This window comes from Oncorhynchus gorbuscha, linkage group LG04, assembly GCF_021184085.1.
Source record: "Oncorhynchus gorbuscha isolate QuinsamMale2020 ecotype Even-year linkage group LG04, OgorEven_v1.0, whole genome shotgun sequence".
Classification (NCBI taxonomy): Eukaryota; Metazoa; Chordata; class Actinopteri; order Salmoniformes; family Salmonidae; genus Oncorhynchus; species Oncorhynchus gorbuscha.
The window spans coordinates 78,530,470-78,550,484 of NC_060176.1; the positions used below are offsets into that span (position 1 = coordinate 78,530,470).

Consider the following 20,015-nt stretch of genomic DNA (forward strand, 5'->3'; position numbering starts at 1 on the left):
CCAGAAACAAAGGTAGACGATAATGAGAATCCTAAACATGATGGGAAGAGAGAGATGACGTGGAGACAGAGTGGACAGAACCAGAAACAAAGGTAGACGATAATGAGAATCCTAAACATGATGGGAAGAGAGAGATGACGTGGAGACAGAGTGGACAGAACCAGAAACAAAGGTAGACGATAATGAGAATCCTAAACATGATGGGAAGAGAGAGATGACGTGGAGACAGAGTGGACAGAACCAGAAACAAAGGTAGACGATAATGAGAATCCTAAACATGATGGGAAAGAGAGATGACGTGGAGACAGAGTGGACAGAACCAGAAACAAAGGTAGACGATAATGAGAATCCTAAACATGATGGGAAGAGAGAGATGACGTGGAGACAGAGTGGACAGAACCAGAAACAAAGGTAGACGATAATGAGAATCCTAAACATGATGGGAAGAGAGAGATGACGTGGAGACAGAGTGGACAGAACCAGAAACAAAGGTAGACGATAATGAGAATCCTAAACATGATGGGAAGAGAGAGATGACGTGGAGACAGAGTGGACAGAACCAGAAACAAAGGTAGACGATAATGAGAATCCTAAACATGATGGGAAGAGAGAGATGACGTGGAGACAGAGTGGACAGAACCAGAAACAAAGGTAGACGATAATGAGAATCCTAAACATGATGGGAAGAGAGAGATGACGTGGAGACAGAGTGGACAGAACCAGAAACAAAGGTAGACGATAATGAGAATCCTAAACATGATGGGAAGAGAGAGATGACGTGGAGACAGAGTGGACAGAACCAGAAACAAAGGTAGACGATAATGAGAATCCTAAACATGATGGGAAGAGAGAGATGACGTGGAGACAGAGTGGACAGAACCAGAAACAAAGGTAGACGATAATGAGAATCCTAAACAACAGAAGCCCTCTGGAGTCAACATCAACCATCTCTAACATGTCAGCAAATGTTAGCATGGGACATGGCTCTATGTATGATAAACAACAGTAGTACCATGCTACATAGTGGTACTAGTGTGTAAAGGGGCTATAGATAAGCTACTACTGACACACAGACATACTCGGCCATCATCAACCAGTCGTTACATATGCACACACACTCACAAACTTGTCAGAACCAGAAACAAAGGTAGGCGATAATGAGAATGTCATGATGGGAACAGCTTCCACATGACCTCACCACTGACCTTTCCCACGTTGAGCTCCTGAGGAAACCTGGGAACACAGAGGTCAGAGGTCAGGGGCACAGACCAGTTAGACATGCTGAATTAAACAACAGGATTTATATATACAGTGGCAAGGAAACAATATGTAAACCCTTTGGAATGACCTGCATTTCTGCATAAATTGGTCATCAAATTTGATCTGATCTTCATCTAAGTCACAGCAATAGACAAACAGTCTGCTTAAACGAATAACACACAAAATATTGTATTTTTCTTGTCTACAATTGTATGCGTCATTTGAACATTCACAGTGTAGGTTGGGAAAAGTATGTGAACCCCCTAAGCTAATGACTTCTCCAAAAGCTAATTGGAGTCAGGAGTCAGCTAACCTGGAGTCAAATCAATGAGACGAGATTGGAGATGTTGGTTAGAGCTGCCTTGCCCTATAAAAACACTCACAAAATGTTTGTTTGCTGATGTGAACCAAAGAGATCTCAGAAGACCTAAGATTAAGAAATGTTGACTTGCATAAAGCTGGAAAGGGTTACAAAGTATCTCTAAAAGCCTCGATGTTCATCAGTCCACAGTAAGACAAATGATCTATAAATGGAGAAAGTTCAGCCCTGTTGCTACTCTCCCTAGGATTGGCCGTCCTGCAAAGATGACTGCAAGAGCACAGCGCAGAATGTTCAATGAGGTTAAGAAGAATCCTAGAGTGTCAGCTAAAGACTTACAGAGATCTCTGGAACATGCTAACATCTCTGCTGACGAGTCTACGATACATTAAACACTAAACAAGAATGGTGTTCATGGGAGGACACCACGGAAGAAGCGCTACTGGCAAAATATTCTGTGGACAGATTAAAACTACAGTTGAGTTGTTTGGAAGGAACACCCAACACTGTGTGGAGAAAAGAAAGGCACAGCACACCATCAAAACCACATCCCAACTGTAAAGTATGGTGGAGGGAGCATCATGGTTTGGGGCTGCTTTGCTGCCTCAGGGCCTGGACAGCTTGCTATCATCGACGGAAAAATCTATTCCCAAGTTTATCAAGACATTTTGCAGGAGAATGTTAGGCTGTCTGTCCGCCAATTGAAGCTCAACAGAAGTTGGGTGATGAAACAGGACAACGACCCAAAACACAGAAGTAAATCAATAACAACATGTTTTCAACAGAAGAAAATACACCTTCTGGAGTGGCCCAGTCAGAGTCCTGACCTCAGTACAGGTGCATCAAAGCTGGGACCGAGAGACTGAAAAACAGCTTCTATCTCAAGGCCATCAGACTGTTAAATAGCCACCACTAACATTGAGTGGCTGCTGCCAACACACTGTCATTGACACTGACCCAACTCCAGCCATTTTAATAATGGGAATTGATGGGAAATGATGTAAATATATCACTAGCCACTTTAAACAATGCTACCTTATATAATGTTACTTACCCTACATTATTCATCTCATATACATATGTATATACTGTACTCTACAACATCGACTGCATCCTTATGTAACACATGTATCACTAGCCACTTTAACTATGCCACTTTGTTTACTTTGTCTACATACTCATCTCATATGTATGTGGAAATATGGTTTGGGCATACTGTACTCGATACCATCTACTGTATGCTGCTCTGTACCATCACTCATTCATATATCCTTATGTACATGTTCCTTATCCCCTTACACTGTGTATAAGACAGTAGTTTTGGAATTGTTAGTTAGATTACTTGTTGGTTATCACTGCATTCCCAAGTTTATCAAGAACAGGAGAAGCACAAGTCATTTGAAGCTCAACACTCGCATTAACATCTGCTAACCATGTGTATGTGACAAATAAAATTTGATTTGATTTGATTTGATTTGATTTGAACCTGAGTGGCCCAGTCAGAGTCTTGACCTCAACCCCATTGAGATGCTGTGGTATGACCTCAAGAGAGCGATTCACACCAGACATCCTAAGAATATTGCTGAACCGAAACAGTTTTGTAAAGAGGAATGGTCCAAAATTCCTCCTGACCGTTGCGCAGGTCTGATCCGCAACGACAGAAAACATTTGGTTGAAGTTATTGCTGCCAAAGGAGGGTCAACCTGTTATTAAATCCAAGGGTTCACATACTTTTCCCACCCTGCACTGTGAATGTTGACACGGTGTGTTCAATAAAGACATGAACAATTTTATTTGTTATTAGTTTAAGCAGACTGTTTGTCTATTGTTGTGACTTAGATTAAGATCCTAAAATTGTATGATCAATTTATGCAGAAATCCAGGTAATTATAAAGGGTTCATATACTTTTTCTTCCCACTGTGTGTGTGTGTGTGTGTGTGTGTGTGTGTGTGTGTGTGTGTGTGTGTGTGTGTGTGTGTGTGTGTGTGTGTGTGTGTGTGTGTGTGTGTGTGTGTGTGTGTGTGTGTGTGTGTGTGTGTGTGTGTGTGTGTGTGTGTGTGTGTGTGTGTACTGACTGGCTAATGATGGGTGTGTAGGAGTGATTATCTTCTTCTATGATGGAGACGATGAGGGTGATGAGCTTTGGCCAGAAGTCCAGGTTGTGGATAGTAGGCCCTGTCTCTTCTGGCTCCTTCTTCACTTCCTCCCTCTTCTTCTCTTCATCTTCCTCCTCCTCCTCCTTTTCGTCCTCAGCCCCCTCCTCTCCCTGCTTCTTCTCCTTTTCATTCTTCTTCTTCTCCTTTTTCTGCTCTGGCTCTGGCTTGGGCTGTGGGAAAGAGAAGGGAATTAGCCATTATATTATTCATGTTTTTATTCTTATTTGTTTTGATTATTAATGTTTATATTTTTATTTATTTTGATTATTAATGTTTATATTTTTATTTATTTTGTTTTTTAGACCAGTGGTTCTCAACTGGACCCAAATGGAACCAGCAACACAATATTCACATCGCAAAAAAAATGATCAGTAAAATACAATCTGAAATCTAGTGTTGCAGGCCTGCACTCAGAAATAGTTATTATTTATAAGGTTAGTATTCTTCCTGATTGTACTCACAGGTACTAGGGCGGGCTGGAACTGTCTCATGTAGAGGTCTATACAGTTGTTAAATATGTACTCGTAGGTGGAGTTACCACAGGCCTTCACACAGTCTCTCACCACATGGGCTGCCCTGGGGGGGTTCTGAAGTTCCAACACCTGGCCACACGAGGGAGACAGAGAGACAGTCAGACAGAGAGACAGTCAGACAGACAGATACTCAGACAGAAAGACAGTCACACAGACAGTCAAAGACAGAGAGACAGGCAGACAGAGAGATAGTCAGACAGAGAGACAGACAGTCAAACACAGACAGTCCCAGAGTGAGAGACAGCAGAGAGACACAGACCCAGAGGGGAGACAGAGCGACAGTCATACCGACAGACAGACAGACAGACAGACAGACAGACAGACAGACAGACAGACAGACAGACAGACAGACAGACAGACAGACAGACAGACAGACAGACAGACAGACAGACAGACAGACAGACATTCAGGCAGTGCAACACTGCCTGAAATAAAACAAATGTAAAGTGCATTTAAACACCTGAACAGAGTAAAACACAGTACTTAGGCTACTGTATGTGAACATTCATACCAATGAACGAACTATAAACTACAGTGTGTGTGTGTGTGTGTGTGTGTGTGTGTGTGTGTGTGTGTGTGTGTGTGTGTGTGTGTGTGTGTGTGTGTGTGTGTGTGTGTGTGTGTGTGTGTGTGTGTGTGTGTGTGTGTGTGTGTGTGTGTGTGTGTGTGTGTGTGTGTGTGTGTGTGTGTGTGTGTGTGTGTTTATCTGTGTGACACTAAGACATATTTCCGTACCTTCATTCTGAAGAAGGTGATACTAGTCAGCAGATCCACAGTAGACGTCAGGTCCTGCAGACGAGGCGCACTACTGGCTGGGAAGTTATTCTGATGGGGGGATAGGTGGAGAAAGCGGAAGAGATGGGAGACAGGGGAGAAAAGGGACAGAGGGGAGTGAGGGAGAGAGGAAGGACGAGTTGGGGAGAGAAGGGAGAGAGGGGAGTGAGGGAGAGAGGGGGAAGAGTTGGGGAGAGAGGGAGAGAGGAGGGACGAGTTGGGGAGTGAGGGAGAGAGGAAGGACGAGTTGGGGAGAGAAGGGAGAGAGGGGAGTGAGGGAGAGAGGGGGAAGAGTTGGGGAGAGAGGGGAGTGAGGGAGAGAGGGGAGTGATGGAGAGAGGAAGGACGAGATGGGGAGAGAAGGGAGAGAGGGGAGTGATGGAGAGAGGGGAGTGAGGGAAAGAGGAGGGAAGAGTTTGGGAGAGAAGGGTGAGAGGGGAGTGAGGGAGAGAGGAAGGATGAGATGGGGAGAGAAGGGAGAGAGGGGAGTGATGGAGTGAGGCGAGTGAGGGAGAGAGGGTCCATCGGTAAGTCAAGGAGTAGGCTTAGTCTATGTTCAAGCCCCCATAGACATAACACATCTACTGTTCTATGGACTGGCCTAGGCTGTCAGGGTGAAGGACCTTTAGACTGGTCTAGACTGTCAGGGTGAAGGTCCTTTAGACTGGCCTAGGCTGTCAGGGTGAAGGACCTTTAGACTGGTCTAGACTGTCAGGGTGAAGGTCCTTTAGACTGGTCTAGACTGTCAGGGTGAAGGTCCTTTAGACTGGTCTAGACTGTCAGGGTGAAGGACCTTTAGACTGGTCTAGACTGTCAGGGTGATGGTCCTTTAGACTGGCCTAGGCTGTCAGGGTGAAGGACCTTTAGACTGGTCTAGACTGTCAGGGTGAAGGTCCTTTAGACTGGTCTAGACTGTCAGGGTGAAGGTCCTTTAGACTGGTCTAGACTGTCAGGGTGAAGGTCCTTTAGACTGGTCTAGACTGTCATGGTGAAGGACCTTTAGACTGGTCTAGACTGTCAGGATGAAGGACCTTTAGACTGGTCTAGACTGTCAGGGTGAAGGTCCTTTAGACTGGTCTAGACTGTCAGGGTGAAGGTCCTTTAGACTGGTCTAGACTGTCAGGGTGAAGGTCCTTTAGACTGGTCTAGACTGTCAGGGTGAAGGACCTTTAGACTGGTCTAGACTGTCAGGGTGAAGGACCTTAGACTGGTCTAGACTGTCAGGGTGAAGGTCCTTTAGACTGGTCTAGACTGTCAGGGTGAAGGTCCTTTAGACTGGTCTAGACTGTCAGGGTGAAGGTCCTTTAGACTGGTCTAGACTGTCAGGGTGAAGGACCTTTAGACTGGTCTAGACTGTCAGGGTGAAGGTCCTTTAGACTGGTCTAGACTGTCAGGGTGAAGTCCTTTAGACTGGTCTAGACTGTCAGGGTGAAGGTCCTTTAGACTGGTCTAGACTGTCAGGGTGAAGGACTTTAGACTGGTCTAGACTGTCAGGGTGAAGGACCTTTAGACTGGTCCTTTTATTTGAAAGAAAAGCTATTTTTGTCCATTACAGTAACATCAAAATGATCAGAAATACAGTGTAGACATTGTTAATGTAGTAAATGACAATTGTAGCTGGAAACAGCTGATTCTTTTTATGGAATATCTACATAGTCGTACAGAGGCCCATTATCAGCAACCATCACTCCTGTGTTCCAATGGCACGTTGTGTTAGCTAATCCAAGTTTATAATTTTAAAAGGCTAATTGATCATTAGAAAAACATTTTGCAATTATGTTAGCACAGCTGAAAACTGTTGTACTGATTAAAGAAGCAATAAAACTGTCCTTCTTTAGACTAGTTGAGTATTTAGGGCATCAACATTTGTGGGTTGGATTACAGGCTCAAAATGGCCAGAAACAAATAACTTTCTTCTGAAACTCGTCAGTCTATTCTTGTTCTGAGAAATGAAGGCTATTCCATGCGAGAAATTGCTAAGAAACTGAAGATCTCGTACAGTGCCTTGCGAAAGTATTCACCCCCTTTGGCTCTTTTGTTGCCTTGCAACCTGGAATTAGAATATATTTTTGGGGGTGGTTGTATCATTTGATTTACACAACATTTATAGAACAATATTATTTATTGTGAAACAAACAAGAAATAAGACAAAAAAACAGAAAACTTGAGCGTGCATTACCCCCCCCCAAAGTCAATACTTTATAGCCCCCTTTTGCAGTAATTACACCTGCAAGTCTCTTGGGATATATAAGCTTGTGCATTTAGCCACAGGGATTTTTGGCCATTTTTGGCCATTCTTCAAGCAAAACTGCTCCAGCTCCTTCAAGTTGGATGGGTATCGCTGGTGTACAGCAATGTTTAAGTCATACCACAGATTCTCAATTGGATTGAGGTCTGGGCTTTGACTAGGCCATTCCAAGACATTTAAATGTTTCCCCTTAAACCACTCGAGTGTTGCTTTAGCAGTATGCTTAGGGTCCTGCTGGAAGGTGAACCTCCGTCCCAGTCTCAAATCTCTGGAAGACTGAAACAGGTTTCCCTCAAGAATTTCCCTGTATTTAGCGCCATCCATCATTCCATCAATTCTGACCAGTTTCCCAGTCCCTGCCGGTGAAAAACATCCCACAGCATGATGCTAACACGACCATGCTTCACTATGGGGATGGTACTCTTGGGGTGATGAGCGGTGTTGGGTTTGTGCCAGACATAGCTGGCCAAAAAGCTCAATTTTAGTGTTGACTGACCAGAATACCTTCTTCCATATGTTTTTGGAGTCTCCCACATGCCTTTTTGCAAACACCAAACGTGTTTGGTGTTTGCCAAAGCAATGGCTTTTTTCTGGCCACTCTTCTTTAAAGCCCAGTTCTGTGGAGTGTCAGGCTTAAAGTGGTCCTATGGGCAGATACTCCAATCTCCACTTTGGAGCTTTGCAGCTCCTTTAGGGTTATCTTTGGTCTCTTTGTTGCCTCTGATTAATGCCCCTCTTGCCTGATCTGTGAGTTTTGGTGGGCGGCCACCTCTTGGCAGGTTTGTTGTGGTGTCATATCCTTTCCATTTAATGGTGCTCTATGGGATGTTTAAAGTTTCTGATCTTTTTTTATAACCCAACCCTGATCTGTACCCCTCCTTTCAATCTAATATGATTGGCCGAATATTTCCACGACAACACAGGAGTGATGGTTGCTGATAATGGGCCTCTGTAAGCCTATGTAGATATTCCATATAAAAATCTGCCATTTCCAGCTACAATTGTCATTTCCAACATTAACAATGTCTACATTGTATTTCTGATCAATTTGATGTTATTTTAATAGACTACCTACATGGTAGCGTAGGTAGACATGGTGGGCAGTTGGTAGGTAGATAAGCTAGTTAGGAGAGATGTAGACTTACTCTGTATGTGGAGAGGTCAATACGAAGAGAGTTGTGTAGCTGATCAAGAAGCTTAACAAAACGATCTTTCTATTTTGGAGGAGAGAGACAGAGAGAGAGACAGAGAGACAAAGAGAGAGAGACAGAGAGAGAGCGAGAGAGCGAGCAAGAGAGACAGAGAGAGACAGAGAGAGACAGAGAGAGAGAGAGAGAGAGACAGAGACAGAGAGAGAGACAGAGACAGAGAGAGACAGAGAGAGAGAGACAGAGACAGACAGAGACAGAGAGAGACAGAGAGAGACAGAGTGAGAGACAGAGTGAGACAGAGCGAGAGAGACAGAGACCAAGAGAGACAGAGAAAGACAGAGAGAGACAGAAAGAGAGAGACAGAGACAGAGAGAGACAGAGAGAAACAGAGAGAGAGACAGAGAGACAGAGAGCGAGAGAGAAACAGAGAGAGAGAGCGAGAGAGAAACAGAGAGAGACAGAGAGAGAGAGAGAGAGACAGAGAGAGATAGAGCGAGAGAGAGACAGAGAGAGACAGAGAGAGACAGAGAGAGAGAGAGAGAGAGACAGAGAGAGATAGAGCGAGAGAGAGACAGAGAGAGAAAAACAGAGACATTTAGCACTAGCTGAATTCAACCATTCAACCATCAATAACAACATTCAGATGAATACAAATCTCTATCCAAAATGAGTACACTAATTATTGATGTCAATATGGGGTATTGTGATGTCATTATGGGGTATTGTGATGTCATTATGGGGTATTGTGGTGTCATTATGGGGTATTGTGATGTCATTATGGGGTATTGTGATGTCATTATAGGGTATTGTGTGTAGATTGCTGAGACAAAATAAGTATTTAATCAATTTTAGAACAAAACTGTAACATAACAAAATGTGGAAAAGGTCAAGGGGTCTGAATATTTCCCGAAGGCACTGTATACGGTGGAGTCAACGGAAGGCGGATAAGAACTAGGGGTATGGAGTTACTGAGTGGGGGAAAAGCCACGGATTAGGGAGGAGTGAGGAATTCGGGCCTAGGTCAGGTCAGATGAATTGAGAACACACCACTTAATAAATTCCTGCTTTAGCAACAGAGAGTTATTGGCTGTCTAGAGTTGACTCCGCCTAGTGGGAGGGTATAAATACTTGTGATGGCGTTGTCTTTTCAACTGTTTGACCCAGTGGGTGAATAAAGTTGGTTTGAGCTTTTCACTAGTTGTCAGTTAGTTTTTCAATTTGTAAGTCGCTCTGGATAAGAGCGTCTGCTAAATGACTTAAATGTAAATGTAAATGTAAATCTGTTTGTCAGAAACAGGAACGGAAGGTTCTGGCAATCTGGCAACCCAGTCACTTTATAGTCGGTAGGGAACAGCAGACACTTTTCAATCTGGCAACCCAGTCACTTTATAGTCAGTAGGGAACAGCAGACGCTTTTCAATCTGGCAACCCAGTCACTTTATAGTCAGTAGGAAACAGGAGACGCTTTTCAATCTGGCAACCCAGTCACTTTATAGTCAGTAGGAAACAGGAGACGCTTTTCAATCTGGCAACCCAGTCACTTTATAGTCAGTAGGAAACAGGAGACGCTTTTCAATCTGGCAACCCAGTCACTTTATAGTCAGTAGGGAACAGCAGACACTTTTCAATCTGGCAACCCAGTCACTTTATAGTCAGTAGGGAACAGCAGACGCTTTTCAATCTGGCAACCCAGTCACTTTATAGTCAGTAGGGAACAGCAGACGCTTTTCAATCTGGCAACCCAGTCACTTTATAGTCAGTAGGGAACAGCAGACGCTTTTCAATCTGGCAACCCAGTCACTTTATAGTCAGTAGGGAACAGCAGATGCTTTTCAATCTGGCAACAAACTCTCACTATAGTCAGTAGGGAAACAGGTTGTCACCAATCTAGCAATCCACTATCACTACAGTTAGTAAGAAACAGCAAGCTCACGCCAACCTCACAACCGACCTTAATTCTAGTCAGAAGTGAAACAGGTTGGCGCTTACCAATTTGGCATCTCCATAGGTCGTTTATGGTAACACCAGGTAGTCCCTGAGCCTATTAGACTGAATACACATTGCTAGCCAGCAGCCAGTTGCTCATGAATCACAGTCGTCTGACTGCGACTGGCAGGGGACAAAGCCGGTGGCGGAGCCAAAATGGACATTCATCTCAGTTGCCGTGGCACTACTAGTGCTGTTGGCTAGGATCCCAAGAGCCATTAACCTGTTAATCCTACCCCCTACTTTTTCGAACATTCTGTTAAAAATCGCGCAACATTTCAGCGCCCTGCTACTCATGCCAGGAATATAGTATATGCGTATGATTAGTATGTGTGGATAGAAAACACTCAGGCGTTTCTAAAACTGGTTAAATCATGGCTGTGACTATAACAGAACGTGCGTTTCATCGAAAAGCGCAGGAAAATCTGATCACTGAAAATGGAAATATATATCCATGCGCGACTTGAACCCATTGATAAAGGTGAACCACATTTAATGGGGCTGAGGTTGCAATACCTACAGCTTCCACACGTTGTCTAGAGTCTTGTCATTTGCCTAGGCTTTGTTTCTTGGTCAAACAGACGCAAGGCAACGCATTTCCTCCGGTCTCCGACCGGATATTTTGGTTGAGAATTACCCGGACAATTGGTCTCTCTCAACTGGCTAAGACTGGGCTCTGACTGCGTCTGGTCTCTCTCAACTGGCTAAGACTGGCCTCTGACTGCGTCTGGTCTCTCTCAACTGGCTAAGACTGGCCTCTGACTGCGTCTGGTCTCTCTCAACTGGCTAAGACTGGCCTCTGACTGCGTCTGGTCTCTCTCAACTGGCTAAGACTGGCCTCTGACTGCGTCTGGTCTCTCTCAACTGGCTAAGACTGGCCTCTGACTGCGTCTAGTCTCTCTCAACTGGCTAAGACTGGCCTCTGACTGCGTCTGGTCTCTCTCAACTGGCAACGACTGGGCTCGAAATTCACAACACGTCCCATGGTAGAAGTAGGAGTAGGATCCCCTTTCCATAACACTGCTACTCTGAGACTCCCTGTGAATAATATACACCTGTTTTTTATGCTATGGTCATGTTGTGGTGTGTCTCTGTCACACAGCTTTTAACCTCTTGGAGATAGGGCTAAATACTGCCCCCTTTGGAGGAAGTGTGTGCCCATAGTAAACTGAAAATATTTTTTCCCAAAATTGCTAATATATGCATATAATAATTATTATTGAATAGAAAACACTCTAAAGTTTCTAAAACCGTTTAAATTATGTCTATATGTAAAGCAGAACTCTCAGGGCAGCCATTCTCCCAAACTCTCTCTTGGCAACAGAAAAGTTGGGACAATTTTGACGTCATCGCCCCCACCCTTCCCAAGCAGCTAGCGATCTGGGAACAGTTTGTATGTGTTCAGCGCGATGTCTGCTTCCAAATGACACGTTCATTGTGAGAATCTCGCGCGGCCTCGTCCTTTGGCGGGCAAAAACGTTCGGGTCACTCGAAAATACATGCACTCTATTGCGCGCGGCCGATTTGGGGCGCTTTCTTTTCCAAGAAACACCAATTGATGTCGGTTTGTTTGTTCGCGCTGATCATTGTTTTACATGTTAAAAACATCATAAAGCTCGATTCTGCACTTAGTTTGACCAGTTTAGTCGACATATAATATGTAATTTTGAAGTTTTGATGCGCAAGAGTGCGGGACCAGTAGTCATTTTGGGTGCATTTCAGCTGAAGCTGTTAGCATATGCTAATACAGAGACACACAACTTGAAACCAAACGATGTATTGGGTAAGTATGACTCCTTCTACGTCTTCTGATCGAAGAACTTCAAAAGTAAGGGAATATTTATGTGGTTATTTTGGGTTTCTGTGGACTCCAAACGTAGAGGAGACATACTGCTAATATCTGAGCGCCGTCTCAGTATAGCCCAGTGAACGAATTCTGTAACGTTAAAAATAAATGTAATACAGCGGTTGCATTAAGAAGAAGTGTATCTTTGTAACTATGTGTAGAACATGTATATTTAGTCATGTTTATTGCTTGTTATCTGACGTTATCTGTCGGAGCTATCATCATTTCTCCGGACATTTGAGTAGCATTTTTTGAAATGTCGTCATTGTAAACAGAGATTTATGGATATAAATGGCATATTATTGAAAAAAACATAAATGTACTGTGTAACATGTCATATTACTGTCATCTGATGAAGATTTTCAAAAGGTTAGTGAATTATTTTTTTAAAAATCCTACTTTTAAATTTTATATTTTCTGGGACAAAATGGCTGCCTCTTGTCTTTTGTTTCGGTGGTGATCTAATATAAATATGTGCTATGTTTTCGCCGAAAAACATTTTAGAAATCTGACTTGCTGGGTAGATGAACAAGGTGTTTATCTTTCATTTGAGCTATTGGACTTGTTAATGTGTGGAGGTTAAATATTTATAATAATATTTTTTTGCATTTTGCGTTATGGTAATGAGCTTGAGCCGTAGTCACGATCCCGGATCCGGGATGGGTAGCGACTCACACACTGCAGAGTTTACCAAGCAGCAAATACAATAACGAAGAGTCTTACCCCGAAGTTGGAGGCATTGAAGCGGTCACATGCGGAGACGTTGGTGATGGTCGTAGGATGGGCGTAGAAGGCGTTGATATTGGCCAATAGAGTACTCATCACAGCAGGAATACCAGACAACATGTACTTGGAGGACAGACAGGCAAAGTGACTGGAGAGAGACAGAGGGATGGAGAGAGAGAGAAAGGGAACGAGAGAAGGATGGAGAGAGAGAGAAAGGGAGAGAGACAGAGGGATGGAGAGACAGAGAAAGGGAGAGAGTGAGGGATGGAGAGAGAGAGAAAGGGAGAGAGAGAGGGATGGAGAGAAAGAGAGAGAGAGACAGAGAGAGAGAGACAGGGATGGAGAGAGAGAGAAAGAGAGGGAGAGAGACAGAGAGATGGAGAGGGATGGAGAGACAGAGAAAGGGAGCGAGACAGAGAAAGGTAGAGAGACAGAGAGGGAGTGAGATGAAGAGAGGGAGAGATGAAGAGAAGGAGTGAGATGAAGAGAGAGACAGAAGGATGGAGAGACAGAGAAATACAGAGAGGGAGAGAGAAAGAGAGAAAATAACATGTTATTTCGCCATCAGCCATCTCCTAAAAGTCACATAGTGAGAGATTGATTGCAACGAAATCCTGACTGTCTCTGTAATGGGAAGGTGTGTGACAGGTCATGAGACATGTTATTGATGAGTCTACTCAGTGTTATTGATGAGTCTACTCAGTGTTATTGATGAGTCTACTCAGTATTATTGATGAGTCTACTCAGTGTTATTGATGAGTGTACTCAGTGTTATTGATGAGTCTACTCAGTGTTATTGATGAGTCTACTCAGTGTTATTGATGAGTCTACTCAGTGTTATTGATGAGTGTACTCAGTGTTATTGATGAGTCTACTCAGTGTTATTGATGAGTCTACTCAGTGTTATTGATGAGTCTACTCAGTGTTATTGATGAGTCTACTCAGTATTATTGATGAGTCTACTCAGTGTTATTGATGAATTTACTCAGTGTTATTGATGAATTTACTCAGTGCTATTGATGAGTCTACTCAGTGTTATTGATGAGTCTACTCAGTATTATTGATGAGCCTACTCAGTGTTATTGATGAATTTACTCAGTGCTATTGATGAGTCTACTCAGTGTTATTGATGAATTTACTCAGTGCTATTGATGAGTCTACTCAGTGTTATTGATGAATTTACTCAGTGTTATTGATGAGTCTACTCAGTATTATTGATGAGTCTACTCAGTGTTATTGATGAGTCTACTCAGTATTATTGATGAGTCTACTCAGTGTTATTGATGAATTTACTCAGTGTTATTGATGAATTTACTCAGTGCTATTGATGAGTCTACTCAGTGTTATTGATGAGTCTACTCAGTATTATTGATGAGTCTACTCAGTGTTATTGATGAGTGTACTCAGTGTTATTGATGAGTCTACTCAGTGTTATTGATGAGTCTACTCAGTGTTATTGATGAGTCTACTCAGTGTTATTGATGAGTGTACTCAGTGTTATTGATGAGTCTACTCAGTGTTATTGATGAGTCTACTCAGTGTTATTGATGAGTCTACTCAGTGTTATTGATGAGTCTACTCAGTATTATTGATGAGTCTACTCAGTGTTATTGATGAATTTACTCAGTGTTATTGATGAATTTACTCAGTGCTATTGATGAGTCTACTCAGTGTTATTGATGAGTCTACTCAGTATTATTGATGAGCCTACTCAGTGTTATTGATGAATTTACTCAGTGCTATTGATGAGTCTACTCAGTGTTATTGATGAATTTACTCAGTGCTATTGATGAGTCTACTCAGTGTTATTGATGAATTTTAGTGTTATTGATGAGTCTACTCAGTATTATTGATGAGTCTACTCAGTGTTATTGATGAGTCTACTCAGTATTATTGATGAGTCTACTCAGTGTTATTGATGAATTTACTCAGTGTTATTGATGAATTTACTCAGTGCTATTGATGAGTCTACTCAGTGTTATTGATGAGTCTACTCAGTATTATTGATGAGTCTACTCAGTGTTATTGATGAATTTACTCAGTGTTATTGATGAATTTACTCAGTGCTATTGATGAGTCTACTCAGTGTTATTGATGAGTCTACTCAGTGTTATTGATGAGCCTACTCAGTGTTATTGATGAGTCTACTCAGTGTTATTGATGAGCCTACTCAGTGTTATTGATGAGTCTACTCAGTATTATTGATGAGTGTACTCAGTGTTATTGATGAGTGTACTCAGTGTTATTGATGAGTCTACTCAGTATTATTGATGAGTCTACTCAGTGTTATTGATGAGTGTACTCAGTGTTATTGATGAGTCTACTCAGTATTATTGATGAGTGTACTCAGTGTTATTGATGAGTCTACTCAGTATTATTGATGAGTCTACTCAGTGTTATTGATGAATTTACTCAGTGTTATTGATTAATTTACTCAGTGCTATTGATGAGTCTACTCAGTGTTATTGATGAGTCTACTCAGTGTTATTGATGAGCCTACTCAGTGTTATTGATGAGTCTACTCAGTGTTATTGATGAGACTACTCCGTGTTATTGATGAGCCTACTCAGTGTTATTGATGAATTTACTCAGTGTTATTGATGAGTGTACTCAGTGTTATTGACGAGTGTACTCAGTGTTATTGATGAGTCTACTCAGTGTTATTGATGAGTCTACTCAGTGTTATTGATGAGTCTACTCAGTGTTATTGATGAGTGTACTCAGTGTTATTGATGAGTGTACTCAGTGTTATTGATCAGTGTACTCAGTGTTATTGATCAGTGTACTCAGTGTTATTGATGAGTGTACTGTACTCCTCAGTGTTATTGATTAGTGTACTGTAGTCCTCAGTGTTATTGATCAGTGTACTGTAGTCCTCAGTGTTATTGACCAGTGTACTGTAGTCCTCAGTGTTATTGATGAGTGTACTGTAGTCCTCAGTGTTATTGATCAGTGTAGTCAGTGTTATTGATCAGTGTACTGTACTCCTCAGTGTTATTGATCAGTGTACTGTAGTCCTCAGTGTTATTGATCAGTGTACTCAGTGTTATTGATCAGTGTACTCAGTGTTATTGATGAGTGTACTGTAGTCCTCAGTGTTATTGATCAGTGTACTGTAGTCCTCAGTGTTATTGATCAGTGTACTGTAGTCCTCAGTGTTATTGATCAGTGTACTGTAGTCCTCAGTGTTATTGATCAGTGTACTGTAGTCCTCAGTGTTATTGATCAGTGTAGTCAGTGTTATTGATCAGTGTACTGTAGTCCTCAGTGTTATTGATCAGTGTACTCAGTGTTATTGATCAGTGTACTCAGTGTTATTGATCAGTGTACTGTACTCCTCAGTGTTATTGATGAGTGTACTGTACTCCTCAGTGTTATTGATCAGTGTATTCAGTGTTATTGATCAGTGTACTGTAGTCCTCAGTGTTATTGATCAGTGTACTGTACCTGTCACGGTTCATGAATCCACTGCCTCTCTCCCTCTCTCTCTCTCTCTCTCTCTCTCTCTCTCTCTCTCTCTCTCTCTCTCTCTCTCTCTCGTTTGTGTGGGCGTGGTTCCCAATCTCGGCCTGATTGTCTGCGCAGAAGGAGATTTATGTTCTGGACCTTCCCAGGAGTTTAGATGGACTAGTGGAACTAGCCTTGAGGGTCGACGCTCGTCTGAGTCGTATTGGCCGCCGAGCATTCCCTAACAGACCGTATAACGACACGGAGGGCTGGCATGCCAGCGGCAGGAACACGGCCAGTTCAGCCTCCGCTCACGAACCCATGCAGCTGGGGAGAGCTCGCCTCTCCCGGGAAGAGGGAGAGGTGGAGATCCCAAGGACTCTGTCTCTACTGTGGTAGAGCGGGCCACTTTATCCACTCCTGCCCGGTAAAAGATCAGGCCCGGTAGTAAGCATGAGGCTACTATCGGGTGGTGTCACCACAGAGAAGACCTCATCATCTACTCTCCTCCCGGTAAGAATAAGATGGGCCACCCACACGCACGACACCCAAGCCTTACTGGACTCAGGAGCAGAGGGTAATTTCATGGACTTCAAGCTCGCTCACAAACTCCAGATTCCTATCACCTCACTCACGCACAAGATGTCCGTCAACGCTCTCAATGGTCAAGAACTCCCCAACATTTAAAAATATAATATATATATTATACTATCACACTCATCACTTCTGGCAATCACACTGAGACACTATCATTTTTACTCATGGACTCACCCCTTGCACCATTAGTTCTCGTCCACCCTTGGCTCACCCAACACAACCCCAGAGTTGACTGGGTTCATAACTCTATATCCATGTGGAGTAACAAGTGTCTTGAGTCCTGTTTCGTGTCTGCTTGTTCGTCTGTGTCTGATTCTGTGTTTCTAGAGGAGGCAGTGGATTTGTCTAACGTGCCCGTTGAATACCTCGACCTGAAGGAGGTGTTCAGTAAGTCCCGTGCTGCTTCTCTTCCTCCGCATCGTCCCTATGACTGTGCAATAGAATTATTGCCAGGTGAGTCTCCGCCTAAAGGCAAGTTATATTCACTCTCTGTTCCTGAGAGGGAGGCTATGGAGAGATACATCTCTGATTCTCTGGCATCTGGATTCATTCGTCCTTCCTCTTCTCCAGCGGGGGCGGGGTTCTTCTTTGTGGGGAAGAAGGACGGATCTCTGCGTCCTTGCGTTGATTACCGTGGGTTGAATAACATCACAGTGAAGAATACCTATCCCTTACCGTTGATGTCCTTAGCCTTTGAAAGGTTACAGGGAGCTAAGTTGGATTTACGTAATGCATATCATTTGGTTCGCATAAGGGGGGGGGACGAATGGAAGACCGCGTTTAACACCCCCAGAGGGCACTTCGAATATTTGGTCATGCCTTTTGGGCTATCCAACTCCCCAGCGGTTTTCCAGGCACTCGTCAATGACGTGCTGAGAGATATGATTGATCAGTTCATATGTTTACCTGGATGACATACTGATTTTTTCTTCTTTTCTCCAGGAACACGTTCAGCACGTCAGACGAGTGCTTCAGAGGTTGTTGGAGAATGGACTTTTTGTCAAGGCGGAGAAATGCATTTTTCATGCACAATCCGTTCCATTCCTAGGTTACATCGTCTCGACTGAAGGTATTCGCATGGATCCTGACAAGGTTAAGGCTGTGGTGGATTGGCCTAGCCCAGATTCCCGTAAGGCCCTACAGAGGTTTCTGGGATTCGCCAATTTCTACTGGCGTTTCGTTCACAACTTTAGTCAGATAGTCGCTCCTCTTACCGCCTTAACCTCCCCCAGAGTGACGTTCAGGTGGTCCGATACAGCCGAGGCTGCATTCGCCAAACTCAAGAGCCACTTTGTTTCGGCTCCCATCCTCATAGCTCCCGATCCCTCGCGTCAGTTCGTGGTGGAGGTGGACGCTTCAGAGGTGGGGGTAGGTGCAGTACTTTCCCAACGTTCCTCTTCTGACGACAAGATGCACCCTTGCGCGTTCCTTTCCCATCGGTTATCACCTGCGGAACGCAACTACGACATTGGCAACAGAGAGTTGTTGGCAGTGAAGTTAGCACTGGAGGAGTGGCGCCATTGGTTAGAGGGGTCGGGGGTACCTTTTATAGTTTGGACCGATCACAAAAATTTGGAATATATCAGAACCGCCAAGCGACTCAACTCCAGGCAGGCGCGGTGGGCACTCTTTTTCGGATGTTTTGACTTCTCTCTCTCGTATCGCCCGGGTTCCAAGAATGTCAAACCCGATTCCCTTTCTCGCATTTTTGACCATTCCGAACGCCCATCCACTCCCGAGTGCATCCTACCCGGGACCCTAGTGGTCTCCACACTCACATGGGAGGTTGAATCGAGGGTCAAAACGGCCTTAGAAGGGGTAACGCCTCCGCCCGGTTGCCCGCCTAATCGGTTGTTTGTGCCGGAGGGGTGTCGGTCCGATGTTATTCGGTGGGGGCATTGCTCCAACGTAGCGTGTCATCCAGGAGTCAGCCGCACTAGCTTTTGGTTAAGCAACGCTTTTGGTGGCCACTGATGGCTCGTGACATTCACAGTTTTGTCTTGGCTTGCTCGGTTTGTGCCACTGGGAAGACTTCTAATCGACCCCCAGATGGGTTACTCCAACCGCTGTCGGTCCCTTCGAGACCCTGGTCCAACATCGCGCTAGATTTTGTTACCGGCCTTCCGCCCTCCCAGGGCAAGACGGTTGTTTTGACCGTGGTGGACCGGTTCTCGAAGGCGGCTCATTTTATTCCCTTGCCTAAATTACCATCTGCCAAGGAGACAGCGGTAACTGTCGTGGATCACGTCTTTCGCTTACATGGCCTGCCGATGGACGTAGTTTCTGACAGGGGGCCCCAATTTGTGTCCAAGTTTTGGCAAGAGTTTTGTAGGTTACTGGGAACGAGTGTCAGCCTGTCTTCAGGGTTTCATCCCCAGAGCAACGGTCAAACGGAGAGGGCCAACCAATATTTGGAGATAGTGTTGCGATGTTTGGTTTCTAAGAATCCCTCTTCCTGGAGTCAACAACTCTCTATGGTTGAGTACGCTCACAATTTGTTGCCAGTGGCAGCCACGGGTCTCTCTGAGGTAGTGTAGTTTAGGTTACCAGCCACCTATCTTTCCCAGTACGGAGTCCGAGGTCACTGTTCCCTCCGCTCACGCTTTCATCCAGAGGTGCCGTCACGCATGGAGCAGAGCCCGTGAGACTCTTCTCCGGGTGGGGGCGCGCACCAAGGCTAAGGCCGATCGCCACCGGTCGAAGCCTCCGGTATACGTCGTTGGCCAAAGAGTGTGGCTTTCTACTAAGAACATTCCACTCCGATCCGTTTCGAACAAGCTTGCCCCCAAATTTATCGGCCCGTTCAAAGTCACCAGGATCATTAGTCCGGTGGCGGTCCGGCTCAAGCTTCCTCCGGCATATAGGAGAATTCATCCTACCTTTCATGTGTCTAAAATAAAACCTGTGTTTCAGGCACGCATTAACCCGCCGGTCCCGGTTCCCCCGCCGCCACGACTTGTTGATGGGGAAC

General features: G+C 44.2%; 1 pseudogene; it reads right to left on the reverse strand.

The window, feature by feature from the left end:
* The window catches only part of LOC124034686, a 127,640-nt pseudogene that overhangs the window by 46,682 nt on the left and 60,943 nt on the right, over positions 1-20,015 (reverse strand).